Source organism: Homarus americanus, unplaced genomic scaffold (assembly GCF_018991925.1).
Source record: "Homarus americanus isolate GMGI-L3 unplaced genomic scaffold, GMGI_Hamer_2.0 scaffold6317, whole genome shotgun sequence".
Lineage (NCBI taxonomy): Eukaryota > Metazoa > Arthropoda > Malacostraca > Decapoda > Nephropidae > Homarus > Homarus americanus.
In genome coordinates, this window is record NW_024730668.1 from 19,123,031 (window position 1) to 19,139,688 (window position 16,658).

Genomic DNA, 16,658 nt, shown 5'->3' on the forward strand with positions numbered 1-16,658 from the left:
GGATGACAGTAGACTGTCAAAGCAGCTACTTTACAGTCACCTGACGAATGGTCAACGTAGCCCTGGCGGGCAACGGAAAAGGCATAAGGATAGTCTTAAGACAAACCTGAAAAAGTGCCAAATTGATTACTCCACACCGTAACGCTTGGAGGAGCACCACACAAGAAGGTGTCATTACTTTCGAACTAGCCTACCTGTAAACTGAGGCAGACAAGTACCAACGCCTGAATGACGTTGCAATCGCTCCTCCTGCACTAGATGTAGCCCCATGTGCAACATCTGTGAATGACCCTGCTGGTCCTGTATCGGCCTCTTTAGTCACCTTAAACTCGCCAACGAAAGTGACATCCTTAATAACTCCTATCACTGTCTCGTAGCTGGATGATCGTCATATTCCGAGTGACAGTAAAGTAGTAGTGTAATAATAAAAGTTAACGGTTTATTGAAAATGTTCTGCAGCCCGAAAATATACATTAGACAAAAATGACTTATTATATACAAAGTCATGGGGTAGGTTGGTTGTTTAACAAAAGCATTCATTCCTAAAAGGGAAAGGAACATGAATTGAACTTACAAATTATTATAGTTTACAGTTGATGGCTCGGGCAGGTCTCTTTTCATACTGTGAGGTCTCATAGGCCACGTGGCTCAGTAACTCGTCTATAGGTGTTGATATGAAGGACCTCACTTGGTCCTGGAGACATCGAGTGGTGTGATGTTCATGTGGTGCAGTGACTCGTCTATAGGTGTTGATATGAAGGACCTCGCTTGATCATGGAGACACCGTGTGGGGTGGGGTGGTGTCACAGTACCCCACTCTGGCTAGGTAGTGGTGTGTTATGATCAGGTGTAAAGCTGACCCACTTTTGTTCCCAGGGTGGACTGATTAACACCGCCTGGTCAGAAGATGGTGGTCGGTTCCCAGGGGTGCTTATCTCACTACTGGGTCGCACTTTCGCTGGTACTGTCTAGTGCTGAATTCACTGGCTTAAAACACTTCATCACTGTTCAATACTGCTTCCACTTCTTTCTGAAACGGAATTGTCACTTGACGGGATTATATCGATATCCCGGTGGTGAGGATGGGTAGAGGATAGGGACTTGTGGAATGGGCCAATATTGGCCAAGGGTGGTAGCTGTGCAGCGCCTGATAGGTCTTGACCCTCCGGTAGTCAAGGATGTAGTGTGTGTGTGTGTGGGTAACCCTTGGTAGTTCCCTGTTTCAGTGCTGTTACCTCCAGCCTTGGAAAGGAACAAGGATGTTGTCATTGGTCTATGTATAGGAGATTGCTTTCAGCCATCGTCACCCCATCATCCTTAAAGGGTTAAATTTATAGCCTAGATCACTGATTTTCTTCTAAACAGGAACTGGGCAATAGTATAACTTGATAATTATGATAGTGCTCACAAGAGTGACGTACTGATAGGGCTCACAAGAGTGACGTACTGATAGGACTCACAAGAGTGACAATAATGACAGGGCTCACAGGAGTGACAATAATGATAGGGCACACAAGAGTGACAATAATGACGGCACACAGGTGTGACAATGATAGTGCTTACAAGTGACAATAATGATGGCTCACATGAGTGACAATAATGACAGGGCTCACAAGAATGACAGTACTGATAGGGCTCATAGGAGTGAGAGGAACCATTTTACCAGTAAGGAATTATTTTTGCCTGTTGTAAAGGACAGGAAGGGTAATGTCACTGGTCAGTGTGTGTGAGTGAGTTGGCACAGAAAGGTAGACATGCTAGTCATTGTTTTCAGGTGGTTCCGAGAGAGGTGTAGCTCTTGTGGTGGTCCAGTGACCCAGGCCAGTTTTAGGAAGTTAGATTAAGTGTGTCAGTGAGGAGAGTCTGTATTGTATGAAAGTTATATTTTTATTGTTTAATGTCTTGAAACTTTCAGAGTTTATAGCATGTGTCTATACCCTGTAATTTATATCTGCCCTCGTGTACTCTTAGTGCATGAAATATAATGTCAGAATCCTGTATGGCACATTGTTAGATCATTGTTGTCCTTTGGTGCCATAGACTGTAAACTGAGGAGACTGCCCTCTGAGTTCTCCAACATATTAAAAAAAAGTTGAAAGAAGTATATATTTTGCAGATCGTGTTTCCAACAGTATACTGTAGATCTAAATTTTTTCTTGTGTTACTGCATGTTATATCCTTGACAAGTTGCATCTATGGAACTCACTCATGACATCTTCACTAAGCAAAACAAAATTTAATTCTAGTTCTGCTACTTGATCACTAAGGAGTACAATTTTATTTTCTTGCATTCTTTTTAATTTTGTTATTTTCTTTGCCATTGATTGGCTCATTAGCCGCTTGGGCGGTCGGTCACGTCTCTGTTACGCACTGTTGGCAAGCACTGGCTCCTGAATGTAACTGTACCTGGTCCAGTGTGGGTCAAGTCTGGTCTTGAAACAGCTCACACTCTGTGCTGCCACAACACTGGCAGAGTGTTTCAAGAGTTTACAGTTCTCACTTCACTTGTAACATTTTTGTTCTACCTTCAGAACAATTTCCTCACCTCACAACACCCTCTTTGCTGGTTACTAGCAACCTCTCAAGTAGAAAATGTGGCTCATATGGCTTTCCCGGGAACTGAAATTAATCTTAAAAATATTTAATGATTTTCTAAGAAACATTAGAAAAATATATCCAATGGGTTTGTAACATTTCGCCGAGTTTACCTGTGCAAAAATTTCGGTTTTAATTTCTTCATGAATATTTGATTAAAAATATTTTACTTTAACTTCCCTGGAGACGTGATCCTCCTCTGCTTCTGGTCGTAAATGATCTAATCTATGAGTCGTCTGTAGGTGCAAGTATGCCTGCCGTTGAAAGAGTTGTCTGTGCTGAATTCTAGTGAGATGTACCACACTGGTCATGGTCCTTGTCCATTTGAAAGTACCCCTGGTACAGTTAACACTGCAAAGTAAAGGAATGTGACAAAGAGGTAGAGTTATTTTGAAGTGAAGTATCAAACCATGACATGAGGAAGCTATATACAGTACTGAAATAGCCCTAAATTTAAGAGTGCAATTAGTTTACTCAATGAAAATAAACACAAGATATCACATTTTATTATCTGGTTCTGTACCTGTACTATGAAAATAATCAATGAAACTTATTATGTAAGGACTTTGTGAAATGACTTTTGCTGTTTTAATTTTCTACTGTTATATACTGTACAGTACTCTGGGATCCATATATATCCAGTTCTGAAAATAAACCATAAATTAATGCAGTCTTTCAATTAGAATACTGTACAGTATTATTGTTATTTACCATATCCCTCCCACTCTCTCCAAGGTGATGAACTGTAAAACTTTTGTATTTCACCATGTGATCCAATTGATCACATATTCCATTTAATGACAACACTATTACATAAGTACAGTACTGTAACAAACCCTATACCATCATAACACTGATTAGCAGTGAAATATTTCACTGTAAATTATATACTGTACATTTTAAAATTATTCTCGAATATCTTCGCAGAGACACAATCTGGAAAACACATGGCATCTGGTGGCCTGCCCAGTCAGCAGCTCGGTTACACATCTCTCTACTGTATGTTTATTTTTCCATAACATTTTCTGCATTCTTGAATTGTTCCATACAGTACTTCTTCTACTTTCACCCCAAATTTACAAGTGTCCATCTTGTCTCCAGTCATTTCTTTAAATCTCAGCTATGGTCTCAATATTCATAACCTATATTCTCACTTCTTAAATCTCTTACCATGAACTTTCCAATTACTGTTAATCTGGTTAAGGAGTATGTTGTTCATTTGATTCATCTATCTACCATCTTATAAACTAATAATCCTGTTCTTTGTAGTATCACACCTCCAAGAATACTGAAACATTATCCTCCCAACCTTCACATCTCCAAAATTGACAGAGGCTGGGATAATGATGTAAATAATAGACTCCAAGGATCACAGTACAGTATACCTGTATACATGAATATTGTCATCTGTTTTGCACGGATCACATACACTTGAGTATGGTGGTGGAGAGTAGTGTCACAGCCATGGTAGCTGGTGTTTACATATGTTAAGTGTAGCTGAGGGTCACAGTAGCCCTCTTGTGTCTGGACATTATTTTTGAGCGGTGTCTTGTCTCTGCCACGCACTGTCAACCACATTAATATTTTGCCCATTTAGATTTTTAAACATGAATTAAAACAATAATAAAAGGAAACAGAGACAAAGAATATATAAAGAATGAAATAAGAAAAAATAAACAAATATACCTGTATTAACTAAACTAAAAATAATTGCGTGGTTCACTCAGCACAAAATTTGTTCTTCTGAACAAAAATAAATTTCATATACTTTATATTTATCTCTATACAATGTAGATGTAGTCACAGCATGAAAGTATTGTACTGTATGTGATTCTTCTAACCTGATTTCCCTTTGAGTCGGTACATCCTTTAGAATGCAGAACGGAAATATATTTGTCTCCGTAAACCTTTATTTTGTCTCCTCATTTCCAGCCCCATAGGCTCGCCTCTGGTGGCGATCTTAACTGATGGCCAGGTTATTCGCAAGCTGAGCTGTCGGTTCTCCACCACAGTGTCTTTCGTCCCCACCACTGCATCTTCTCCCCTGTCTGTCATTTTCCCCCCACTTCCTTTTCTCCCCACCACTGTCTTATCCCCCCACCGCTGTCTTATCTTCCCCACCACTGTCTTATCTCCCCCACCTGTCTTATCTCCCCACCACTGTCTTATCTCTCCCCCACCGCTGTCTTATCTTCTCACCGCTGTCTTATCTTCCCACCACTGTCTTATCTCCCCCACCGCTGTCTTATCTCCCCCACCACTGTTTTATCTTCCCACCGCTGTCTTATCTTCCCACTGCTGTCTTATCTTTCCCACCGCTGTCTTATCTCCCCACCACTGTTTTATCTTCCCACCGCTGTCTTATCTTTCCTCCTGTCTTATCTTCCCACCGCTGTCTTATCTTCCCACCGCTGTCTTATCTTCCCACCGCTGTCTTATCTTCCCACCGTGTCTTATCTTCCACCACTGTCTTATCTCCCCACCAGTCTTATCTCCCCACCACTGTCTTATCTTCCCACCGCTGTCCTATCTTCCCACCGCTGTCTTATCTCACCACTGTTTTATCTTCCCACCGCGTGTCTTATCTTTCCCACCACTGTCTTATCTTCCCACCGCTGTCTTATCTTCCCTGCTGTCTTATCTTCCCACCGCTGTCTTATCTTCCCACCGCTGTCTTATCTTCCCTGCTGTCTTATCTTCCCCCCGCTTGTCTTATCTTCCCACCACTGTCTTATCTTCCACCTCTGTCTTATCTTCCCACCACTGTCTTATCTTCCCACCTCTGTCTTATCTTCCCACCACTGTCTTATCTTCCCACCTCTGTCTTATCTTCCCACCTCTGTCTTATCTTACCACTGTCTTATCTTCCCACCACTGTCTTATCTTCCCACCACTGTCTTATCTTCCCACTGCTTCTCTTATCTTCCCCCACCACTGTCTTATCTTCCCACCACTGTCTTATCTTCCACCACTGTCTTATCTTCCACTGTCTTATCTTCCCACCACTGTCTTATCTTCCCATCGCTGTCTTATCTTCCCACCACTGTCTTATCTTCCACCACTGTCTTATCTTCCCCACTGGCTTATCTTCCCACCACTGTCTTATCTTCCCACCACTGTGTCTTATCTTCCCACCTGTCTTATCTTCCCACCACTGTCTTATCTTCCCACCACTGTCTTATCTTCCCACCACCGTCTTATCTTCCCTGCTGTCTTATCTTCCCACCACTGTCTTATCTCCCCACCACTGTCTTATCTTCCCACCACTGTCTTATCTTCCCACCACTGTCTTATCTTCCACCACTGTCTTATCTTCCCACCACTGTCTTATCTTCCCACCACTGTCTTATCTTCCCTGCTGTCTTATCTTCCCACCACTGTCTTATCTTCCCACCACTGTCTTATCTTCCCAACTGTCTTATCTTCCCTGCTGTCTTATTTCACTGTCTTATCTTCCCACCACCGTCTTATCTTCCCACCACTGTCTTATCTTCCCACTGCTGTCTTATCTTCCCACCACTGTCTTATCTTCACCACTGTCTTATCTTCCACCACTGTCTTATCTTTCCCACCACTGTCTTATCTTCCCACCACCGTCTTATCTTCCACTGTCTTATCTTCCCACTTGTCTTATCTTCCCACCACTGTCTTATCTTCCCACCACTTCTTATCTTCCCACCACTGTCTTACCTTCCCACCACTGTCTTATCTTCCCACCACCGTCTTATCTTCCCACCACTGTCTTATCTTCCCACTGCTGTCTTATCTTCCCACCACTGTCTTATCTTCCCACCACTGTCTTATCTTCCCACCACTGTCTTATCTTCCCACCACTGTCTTATCTTCCCACCACCGTCTTATCTTCCCACCACTGTCTTATCTTCCCTGTCTTATCTTCCACCACTGTCTTATCTTCCCACCACTGTCTTATCTTCCACCACTGTCTTATCTTTTCCCCACTGTCTTATCTTCCCACCACTGTCTTATCTTCCCACCACTGTCTTATCTTCCCACCTCTGTCTTATCTTCCCACCACTGTCTTATCTTCCCACCTCTGTCTTATCTTCCCACCGCTGTCTTATCTTCCCCACACTGTCTTATCTTCCCACCGCTGTCTTATCTTCCCCACCGTGTCTTATCTTCCCACCACTGTCTTATCTTCCCATCGCTGTCTTATCTTCCCACCACTGTCATATCTCCCCACTGCTGTCTTATCTTCCCACCACTGTCTTATCCCCCACCACTGTCTTTTTCTTCCACTGTTTTATCTCCCCACCACTGTCTTTTCTCCCCGTCACTGTCTTTTCTTCCCACCACTGTCTTATCTCCCCACTCTTATCTCCCCACCACTGTCTTATCTTCCCACCGCTGTCTTATCTCCCCACCACTGTCTTTTCTTCCCACCACTGTCTTATCTCCTCACCACTCTTATCTCCCCACCACTGTCTTATCTTCCCACCACTGTCTTATCTCCCCACCACTGTCTTATCTCCCCACCACTGTCTTATATCCCCACCACTCTCTTATCTCCCCATCACTGCCTTATCTCCCCACCACTCTCTTATCTTCCCCACCTGTCTTTTCTTCCCATCACTGTCTTATCTCCCCATCACTGCCTTATCTCCCCACCACTCTTATCTCCCCATCACTGTCTTATCTCCCCACCACTGTCTTATCTTCCCACCAATGTCTTATCTCCCTTTCACTGTGTCTTATCTCCCTTCCACTGTCTTTTCTCCCCACCACTGTATCATGTCCCCACCACTTTTTTCTCCCTACCCTGTCTTTTCTCCCCACCACTGTCCTTTGTCTCCCCACCACAGTGTCTTCTCTCGCCACCACAGTGTATTTTTTCCCCACCACAGTGTCTTTATTTCCCTAGTTACAGTCGCATGCCATTCGTTTGTCCCTTGCCATCATGACCTCGTAACTCAGTGCTTATGTCTCTTTTGTCCACTCCGCGTCAACTCATTTCCATTGTTTTGTTCTATTCATGTGTATTTGTTTCACAGGCAGTCACAGAACAAACAGTGTAAATGTGAATAAGTTAAGTTGAAATTTGGCAATGAAAGAACAATATATTTCGACAACCCATTTGACAGGGTATGGTACAAGTCTTTGATTTCTAAACTTCCCACTTATGGCTTCTTTCCCCCACTTCGTTCTCTAATTTCTACTGTAGCTTCCTTGAGAACCGATCCATGGCAGATGTTGTAGAGGATTCGATCTCTCGCCCTTTCTCTACCAATAGTGGTGTCCCACAGGATTATGTTCTTTCACCTACTCTCTTCCTTCTTTTTATCAATGATTTACTTCACACTACGACTAATTCTATCCATTCTTATGCTGATGATTCTACTCTTCACTCTTCTTCATATTTTCCCTCCCTAACTCTCAAACTAGATCTGTTTCTATAGCTGATATTATTTCATCTATCAATGCGGATCTGTGCAGCATCTTCGAATGGGAGGTAGAAACTTGGTTAAATTCAATAGTAATAAAACTCATTATAAACCAATGACACTTTCCAAATTAGATGATCTCCCACCAATCACATTTCAGGACACAATCATTCTGCCAAATTCTAAAATAGATATGCAAGGCCTCACCACTTCCTCTAATATGTCATGGAAGCCACACATCCTCAACATTGCTAAAGTTGCCTCCCGAAAGTTGGGAATGCTGTACAGATGCCGCAGCTACTTCACTCCTGAGCAGTTGCTCCAAGTGTATAAGGGATTCATTCGTCCTAACTTGGAGTACTGCTCTCATATCTGGGATGTCTCTTCTTCTGTCCAACTATTAGATAGGGTAGAATCAAAGGTATTTCGTCTTATTAATTCTCCTCCTTTAGTCGACAATCTCTCTTCCCTTTCTCTTCGCCGTAATGTTGCTTCTCTCTCTCTTTTACAGGTACTTTAACGGGCAATGTTCGGTGCATTTGGCATCCTGTGTACCGCCAGCAAGGCCGTGGGTTCGTAACCCGTCGTCTTGCCCCAGTGCCCACCGTTTCTCTGTGGATGTCTGTCACACGAGAATAACCCGTTATAGTACCCACTTCTTTCCTCACACAGCCAAACTGTGGAATGCTCTACCTTCTTCTGTGTTTCCATGCTCTTACAATCTGTCTCACTTTAAAAAGCTGGTTTTCCGGTATCTTCGTGGTGTGGATTATACAGTATAACCTTTTTTCTATACAATTTCTTTCCGTTCTTCCCCACTGGGAAGATAAGACAGTGGTGGGAAGATATAGTGGTGGGGAGATAAGACAGCAGTGGGAAGATAAGACCGGTGGGAAGAGTAAAACAGTGGTGGGAAGATAAGACAGTGGTGGGAAGATAAAACAGTGGTGGGGAGATAAGACTGGTGGGAAGATAAGACAGTGGTGGGAAGATAAGACAGCGGTGGGAAGATAAACAGTGGTGGGGAGATAAGACAGCAGTGGGAAGATAAGACAGCAGTGGGAAGATAAGACAGCGGTGGGAAGATAAGACAGCGGTGGGAAGATAAAACAGTGGTGGGGAGATAAGACAGCGTGGGAAGATAGGACAGCGGTGGGAAGATAAGACAGTGGTGGGGAGAGAACTGGTGGGGAGATAAGACAGTGGTGGAAGATAACAGTGGTGGAAGATAAGGGGGAGATAGACGGGGGATAACAGCGTGGAAGATAAGACAGCGGTGGGAAGATAAGACATGGGAAGATAAGAGCGGTGGGAAGATAAGACAGCGGTGGGAAGATAAGACAGTGGTGGGAAGATAAGACAGCGGTGGGAAGATAAGACAGTGGTGGGAAGATAAGACAGCGGTGGGAAGATAAGACAGTGGTGGAAAGATAAGACAGCGGTGGGAAGATAAAACAGTGGTGAGGAGATAAGACAGGGTGGGAAGATAAGACAGCGTGGGAAGATAAGACAGCGGTGGGAAAGATAAAACAGTGGTGGAGATAAGACAGCAGTGGGAGAAGATAAGACAGTGGTGGGAAGATAAGACGGTGGGGAGATAAGATGGTGGGAAGATAAGACAGTGGGAAGATAAGACAGCGGTGGGAGATAAGACAGTGGTGGGAAGATAAGACAGTGGTGGGGAGATAAGACAGTGGTGGGAAGGGAAGACAGTGGTGGGAAGATAAGACAGTGGTGGAAAAGATAAGACAGCGGTGGGAAGATAAGAAGCAGTGGTGGGGAGATAAGACAGCGGTGGGAAAGATAGGACAGTGGGAAGATAAGACAGTGGTGGGGAGATAAGACTGGTGGGGAGATAAGACAGCGGTGGGAAGGGCGAACAGCGGTGGGAAGATAAGACAGCGATTGGGAGAAGATAAGACAGCGGTGGGAAGATGAACAGCGGTGGGAAGATAAGACAGTGGTGGAAAAGATAAGGTAGTGGTGGGAAGATAAAACAGTGGTGGGGAGATAAGACAGCAGTGGGAAGATAAGACAGCGGTGGGAAGATAAAACAGTGGTGGGGAGATAAGACAGCGGTGGGAAGATAGGACAGCGGTGGGAAGATAAGACAGTGGTGGGGAGATAAGACAGTGGTGGGAAGATAAGACAGCGGTGAGAAGATAAGACAGCGGTGGGGAGATAAGACAGTGGTGGGGAGATAAGACAGTGGTGGGGAGATAAGACAGTGGTGGGAAGATAAGACAGCGGTGGGGAGATAAGACAGTGGTGGGGAGAAAAGACAGTGGTGGGGAAAATGATACATTGGTGGGGAGAAGATACAGTGATTGGGGAGAAGATGCAGTGGTGGGGACGAAAGACACTGTGGTGGGGAGACACGACAGTACTTGCGAGCTAACCTGGCCATCAGTTATGACGCCAACAAGAGCGAGCCTATGGGGAGCTAAGAGTATGAGGGAAGACAAAATAAAGGATTTACTGGGGGGAGACAAATATATTTCCGTTCTGCATTCTAAAGGATGTACCGACTCAAGGGAATCAGGTTAGAAGAATCACATACAGTACAATACTTTCATGCTGTGACTACATCTACATTGTATAGAGATGAAATATAAAGTATATGAAATTTATTTTTTCAGAAGAACAAATTTCCTTTGTGCTGAGTGAACCACGCTTAATTATTTTTAGTTTAGTTAATACAGGTATATTTGTTTATTTTTTCTTGGCATTTCATTCTTTAATATATTCTTTGTCTCCGTTTCCTTTTATTATTGTTTTAATTCATGTTCTCTCTCTCTCGCACAAAATCTAAATGGGCAAAATATTAATGTGGTTGACAGTGCACGTGGCAGAGACAGCGGCACCGTTCAAAAATAGCGTCAGACACAAGAGGGCTACTGTGACCCTCCAGCTACACTTAACATATGTAAACACCAGCTACCATGGCTGTAACGGCACTACTCTCACCACCACCACTACTCACGTGTATCGTTGATCACGTACCAGAAACAGATGACAATATTCATGTATACAGGTATACTGTACTGTGATCCTTGGAGTCTATAGAAATACTATTTACATCATTATCCCAGCCTCACTGTCAATTTTTGGAGGAGATGTGAAGGTTGGGAAGATAATGTCTACAGTATTCTTGGAGGTGTGATACTACAAAGACAGGATTATTAGTTTATAAGATGGTAGATAGATGAATCAAATGAACAACATACTCACCCCTTAACCAGATTAACAGTAATTGGAAAGTTCATGGTAAGAGATTTAAAGAAGTGAGAATATAGGTTATGAATATTGAGAGACCATAGCTGAGATTTAAAGAAATGACTGGGAGACAAGATGGACACTTGTAAATTTGGGGTGAAAGTCGAAGAAGTACTGTATGGGAACAATTCAAGAATGCAGAAAATGTTATGGAAAAAAATAAACATACAGTAGAGAGATGTGTAACCGAGCTGCTGACTGGGCAGACCCTCCCACACATGCCAGGTAGGTCGCATGTGTTATTCTATTCCGAGATTGTGTCCTCACGTCTCGGAATATTGCGAGATATGTAAAGAATAATTTTAAAATACTGTACAGTATATAATTTACAGTGAAATATTTCACTGCTAATCAGTGTTATAGTGAATTATTAAGGGTTTACAGTACAGTACTTGTACAATTATGGTAGCAGATGTGTCATTAAATGGAATATGTGATCAATTGGATCACATGGTAGATGAAATACAAAAGTTTTACAGTTCATCACCACAATTGGAGGGGTGGGAGGGATATGGTAAAATATAACAATAATACTGTACAGTATTCTAATAATTGAAAGACTGCAACATTAATTTATGGTTTATTTTCAGAACTGGATATATATACCACTGGATCCCAGAGTACTGTACAGTATATGGCAGTATGAAAGTTAAAACAGCAAAAGTCATTATCACAAAGTCCTTACATAATAAGTTTCATTGATTATTTTTCACTTGCTAGTACAGGTACAGACACAGTAGTAGAAATGTGATATCTTGTGTTTATTTTCATTGAGTAAACTAATTGCACTCTTAAATTTAGGGCTATTTCAGTACTGTATATAGTAAACCCTCGTAATGTCATGGTTTGATACTGTACTTCATTTTCTTTATTTTCCGGCACCCAAAATAACTCCCCATTTTTCTTTTGTCACATTCCTTTACTTTGCAGTGTTAACTCAGAAAAATTTAATACATGTACAGGGGTACTTTCAAATGGACAAGGACAAGCGACCAGTTGACGAAAAGTAAAAGTTACCTGCATCTCACTAGAATTCAGCACAGACAACTCTTTCAACGGCAGGCATACTTGCACCTACAGACGACTCATAGATTAGATCATTTACGACCAGAAGCAGAGGAGGATCACGTCTCCAGGGAAGTTAAAGTAAAATATTTTTAATCAAATATTCATGAAGAAATTAAAACCGAAATTTTTGCACAGGTAAACTCGGCGAAATGTTACAAACCCATTGGATATATTTTTCTAATGTTTCTTAGAAAATCATTAAATATTTTTAAGATTAATTTCAGTTCCCGGGAAAGCCATATGAGCCACATTTTCTACTTGAGAGGTTGCTAGTAACCAGCAAAGAGGGTGTTGTGAGGTGAGGAAATTGTTCTGAAGGTAGAACAAAAATGTTACAAGTGAAGTGAGAACTGTAAACTCTTGAAACACTCTGCCAGTGTTGTGGCAGCACAGAGTGTGAGCTGTTTCAAGACCAGACTTGACCCACACTGGACCAGGTACAGTTACATTCAGGAGCCAGTGCTTGCCAACAGTGCGTAACAGAGACGTGACCGACCGCCCAAGCGGCTAATGAGCCAATCAATGGCAAAGAAAATAACAAAATTAAAAAGAATGCAAGAAAATAAAATTGTACTCCTTAGTGATCAAGTAGCAGAACTAGAATTAAATTTTGTTTTGCTTAGTGAAGATGTCATGAGTGAGTTCCATAGATGCAACTTGTCAAGGATATAACATGCAGTAACACAAGAAAAAATTTAGATCTACAGTATACTGTTGGAAACACGATCTGCAAAATATATACTTCTTTCAACTTTTTTTTAATATGTTGGAGAACTCAGAGGGCAGTCTCCTCAGTTTACAGTCTATGGCACCAAAGGACAACAATGATCTAACAATGTGCCATACAGGATTCTGACATTATATTTCATGCACTAAGAGTACACGAGGGCAGATATAAATTACAGGGTATAGACACATGCTATAAACTCTGAAAGTTTCAAGACATTAAACAATAAAAATATAACTTTCATACAATACAGACTCTCCCCACTGACACACTTAATCTAACTTCCTAAAACTGGCCTGGGTCACTGGACCACCACAAGAGCTACACCTCTCTCGGAACCACCTGAAAACAATGACTAGCATGTCTACCTTTCTGTGCCAACTCACTCACACACACTGACCAGTGACATTACCCTTCCTGTCCTTTACAACAGGCAAAAATAATTCCTTACTGGTAAAATGGTTCCTCTCACTCCTATGAGCCCTATCAGTACTGTCATTCTTGTGAGCCCTGTCATTATTGTCACTCCTGTGAGCCCTGTAATTGTCACTCATGTGAGCCATCATTATTGTCACTTGTAAGCACTATCATTGTCACACCTGTGTGCCGTCATTATTGTCACTCTTGTGTGCCCTATCATTATTGTCACTCCTGTGAGCCCTGTCATTATTGTCACTCTTGTGAGCCCTATCAGTACGTCACTCTTGTGAGCCCTATCAGTACGTCACTCTTGTGAGCACTATCATAATTATCAAGTTATACTATTGCCCAGTTCCTGTTTAGAAGAAAATCAGTGATCTAGGCTATAAATTTAACCCTTTAAGGATGATGGGGTGACGATGGCTGAAAGCAATCTCCTATACATAGACCAATGACAACATCCTTGTTCCTTTCCAAGGCTGGAGGTAACAGCACTGAAACAGGAGGAGCTTCTGTAGAGGAGGTGTTGCATGTTGCAGGGCTCTAGGTAGAATGGACTTCACGGCGAGAATGGGAGCTTATATACACGGCCACCGGAAGTAAGACCGGAAGTAAGCGTCGCAGGTGGCGGAAGATGACGAGGCTTGTCAGAGAAACTCAATGGTTGGCTGAACCCCGCTGTGAGTCTAGACGGTTAGGTTTGTGGTAAGAGTATCCACCACAATGCCATATGGCAGCAGGGTTTACCATTAGGCAATACATTCTGCTTCCATTATCTTCCCAGGCGGTATTACCTCCCTGTTTGGTTGCTACCTACAATACATTATAGTGAGAGTCTTAACTAGATCTATCTGGTACAAACAGATGTACTGTAGTGGATCTCTCCCCTACAACTACATCCGTATTCCAATAGAGTATCCTAGCAACCAACGAGCTGTTCAAAGGGGGGGGGGGGGTCACCAGCTGCTACATCCACCCTAGCAACGGAGTCAAGAAACCGGCTACGTTCCTGAACACACAACATATCCTCTAACGAAGCTCCTGCACAAATACCTCCTCAAGCATGCTACTCACTGAACGTGTCTCTTGGGCAAACTTCTCACAACACGGCATCTCCAGCACCAGACTGTCTTGTATATAATATATTTTATATAAGAAAACCACCACCTAGAGTTTCCATCCATCCATCCTGAGTGCTAGACAACATAACAGCACGAAACCCTACAATTGGTGACCCCAGAGTGACGCACTCACACAGGATGGAGGACGGACGGATCTCTTTACCGATATTCAACCACAACGTCGAGGACTGGTTAGATTATGTTATACTGCCAGACTGGGGTCACTAATTCTAAGGGGAAATACTTAACTCTAATCTTAATTTCTAAGGGTCGCTGTCACCAGAACCCTCTGGTCAGTATGTAACTCGTTAGGTAGCGTGCAGAGTGGACTAGGCATTGGGTTAGGTTTTTCATTGACCAGATCGATAAGGGGAAAGAAGGGTGAAACCATAACATGTCTTAGTTCTTTCAAATGTTCCTTCTACTTACTTCAGTTCTTTTTGGTAGCATGTCGATGGTCTAGGCACATGGGAAGGGTAATTCTGATATCATGGTCACTTGGACGGAAATAAAGGTAACTACTGTGGGAGAAATGAATACTCCAAAAATACTCATTGAACAAGTTTATTAATATAAAATCAAAGGGGAAGAGAGATATTACTAACATAACTACAAGGTTCAACTGGTGGGCTCATTGCACTCCGTATTTCTTATTTACTTGTTTCCTTATTTTCCTATTTACTCAGCAGCAATTCCTCAGATATTACATTCTTACCATACACACACTAACGGTGGGTCTCAATTAAGCCCACCGTCGATCTGAGAACGAAGGTGAAAGGTGATACTGGAGTTTTTGGGAAGCATGGTGGGTCACAAACAAATCTTCTTGTCTGGGAACGACAGACATATTTACGTTATATTACTTCTTACACTGGGTGAATGACAATTCCACTGTTAAAGCATGAACACTGATGAACACTGATATTCACTACAATAGACTGAATCAAACTGAATGGTTATAAACACAGAACATACCTGGGAACGAAGGTGAAAGATGATACGGGAGGTTTATTCCTCCCGCCTCGCACCGGTTTATATACCCCTGAGTTGCCAGCGATCGCTACTCACGCAATGACAGAAATTACAAACAATCTAACTGTTACTCATTCGAGGATGACCCTCAGTTGACAAAGGTCTGGCGAATTACTTAAGCTGATTTACACAAACTAATTCAAGATGGCGTTTGCCAGTAGAGAGTGGAATAAATGTAGTGACAACTGTGTTCGAAGGCGGGACTTACTGGGAGTGATCCTGAGTGTAAAACAGATGGGAAAAACACGTCTCACCTGAGATTCTACAAGCGCGATGGATTTGATGTTATGTAGTGTAATATGAATTAAAGTGGGATTTTAGGAATGACATTGATGTGCGCAGTGCAATGTGGAAGCAATCCTCATCAGCTTACAAGCTACTGACGAGCAAAAGTACGGTGCCCTTCTCTCCTCCTTGCTTACGGAAGTCGCCATGCATGTATCACGGACTACTTCCAACCCTCCAGAAAACAACAAATTCGCCACCCTGCAGGACGCCTTAAAAACGCATTACCGGCGGACCCGCCCCAGTCTCCTGCAGAACCTATCTTCTATCTCCCTTGCAAACTCAACTCCGGGACTTCTCTGGGAGGAGATGTGTAGGCTGAACTCCCGGCACGCAGACAGACTTCCCGAACCTATCCTGCGCCAACTTCACGCAGAAAAGCTCCCCACACAAGTACGTATCACCCTGTCCGCAGTAGATTACTCGTCGACACCTGAACTTTACCCAACCGCGGCAGATAGAATATTCAACGAATACACTGCTGTATGCCATGCTGCCGCAAACCACTCAGTGGTCACACCTCCACTTAGCCCTGGTTTCGTCAACCTGATCAACGCTCCTCAGAGATGAATCGGCTGGATTGTCCAATTAACCATGCCGTTCACATATATTTATTATTTGGGTTTAAGTAACGAAACCCAAACTGTGGTTCCTTGTTTTATTATAAAAGGATTGTATCTCTAATTCCTGAGTGTAGATCGACCGTAAGTTCCATTGTATATGAGTGAATGA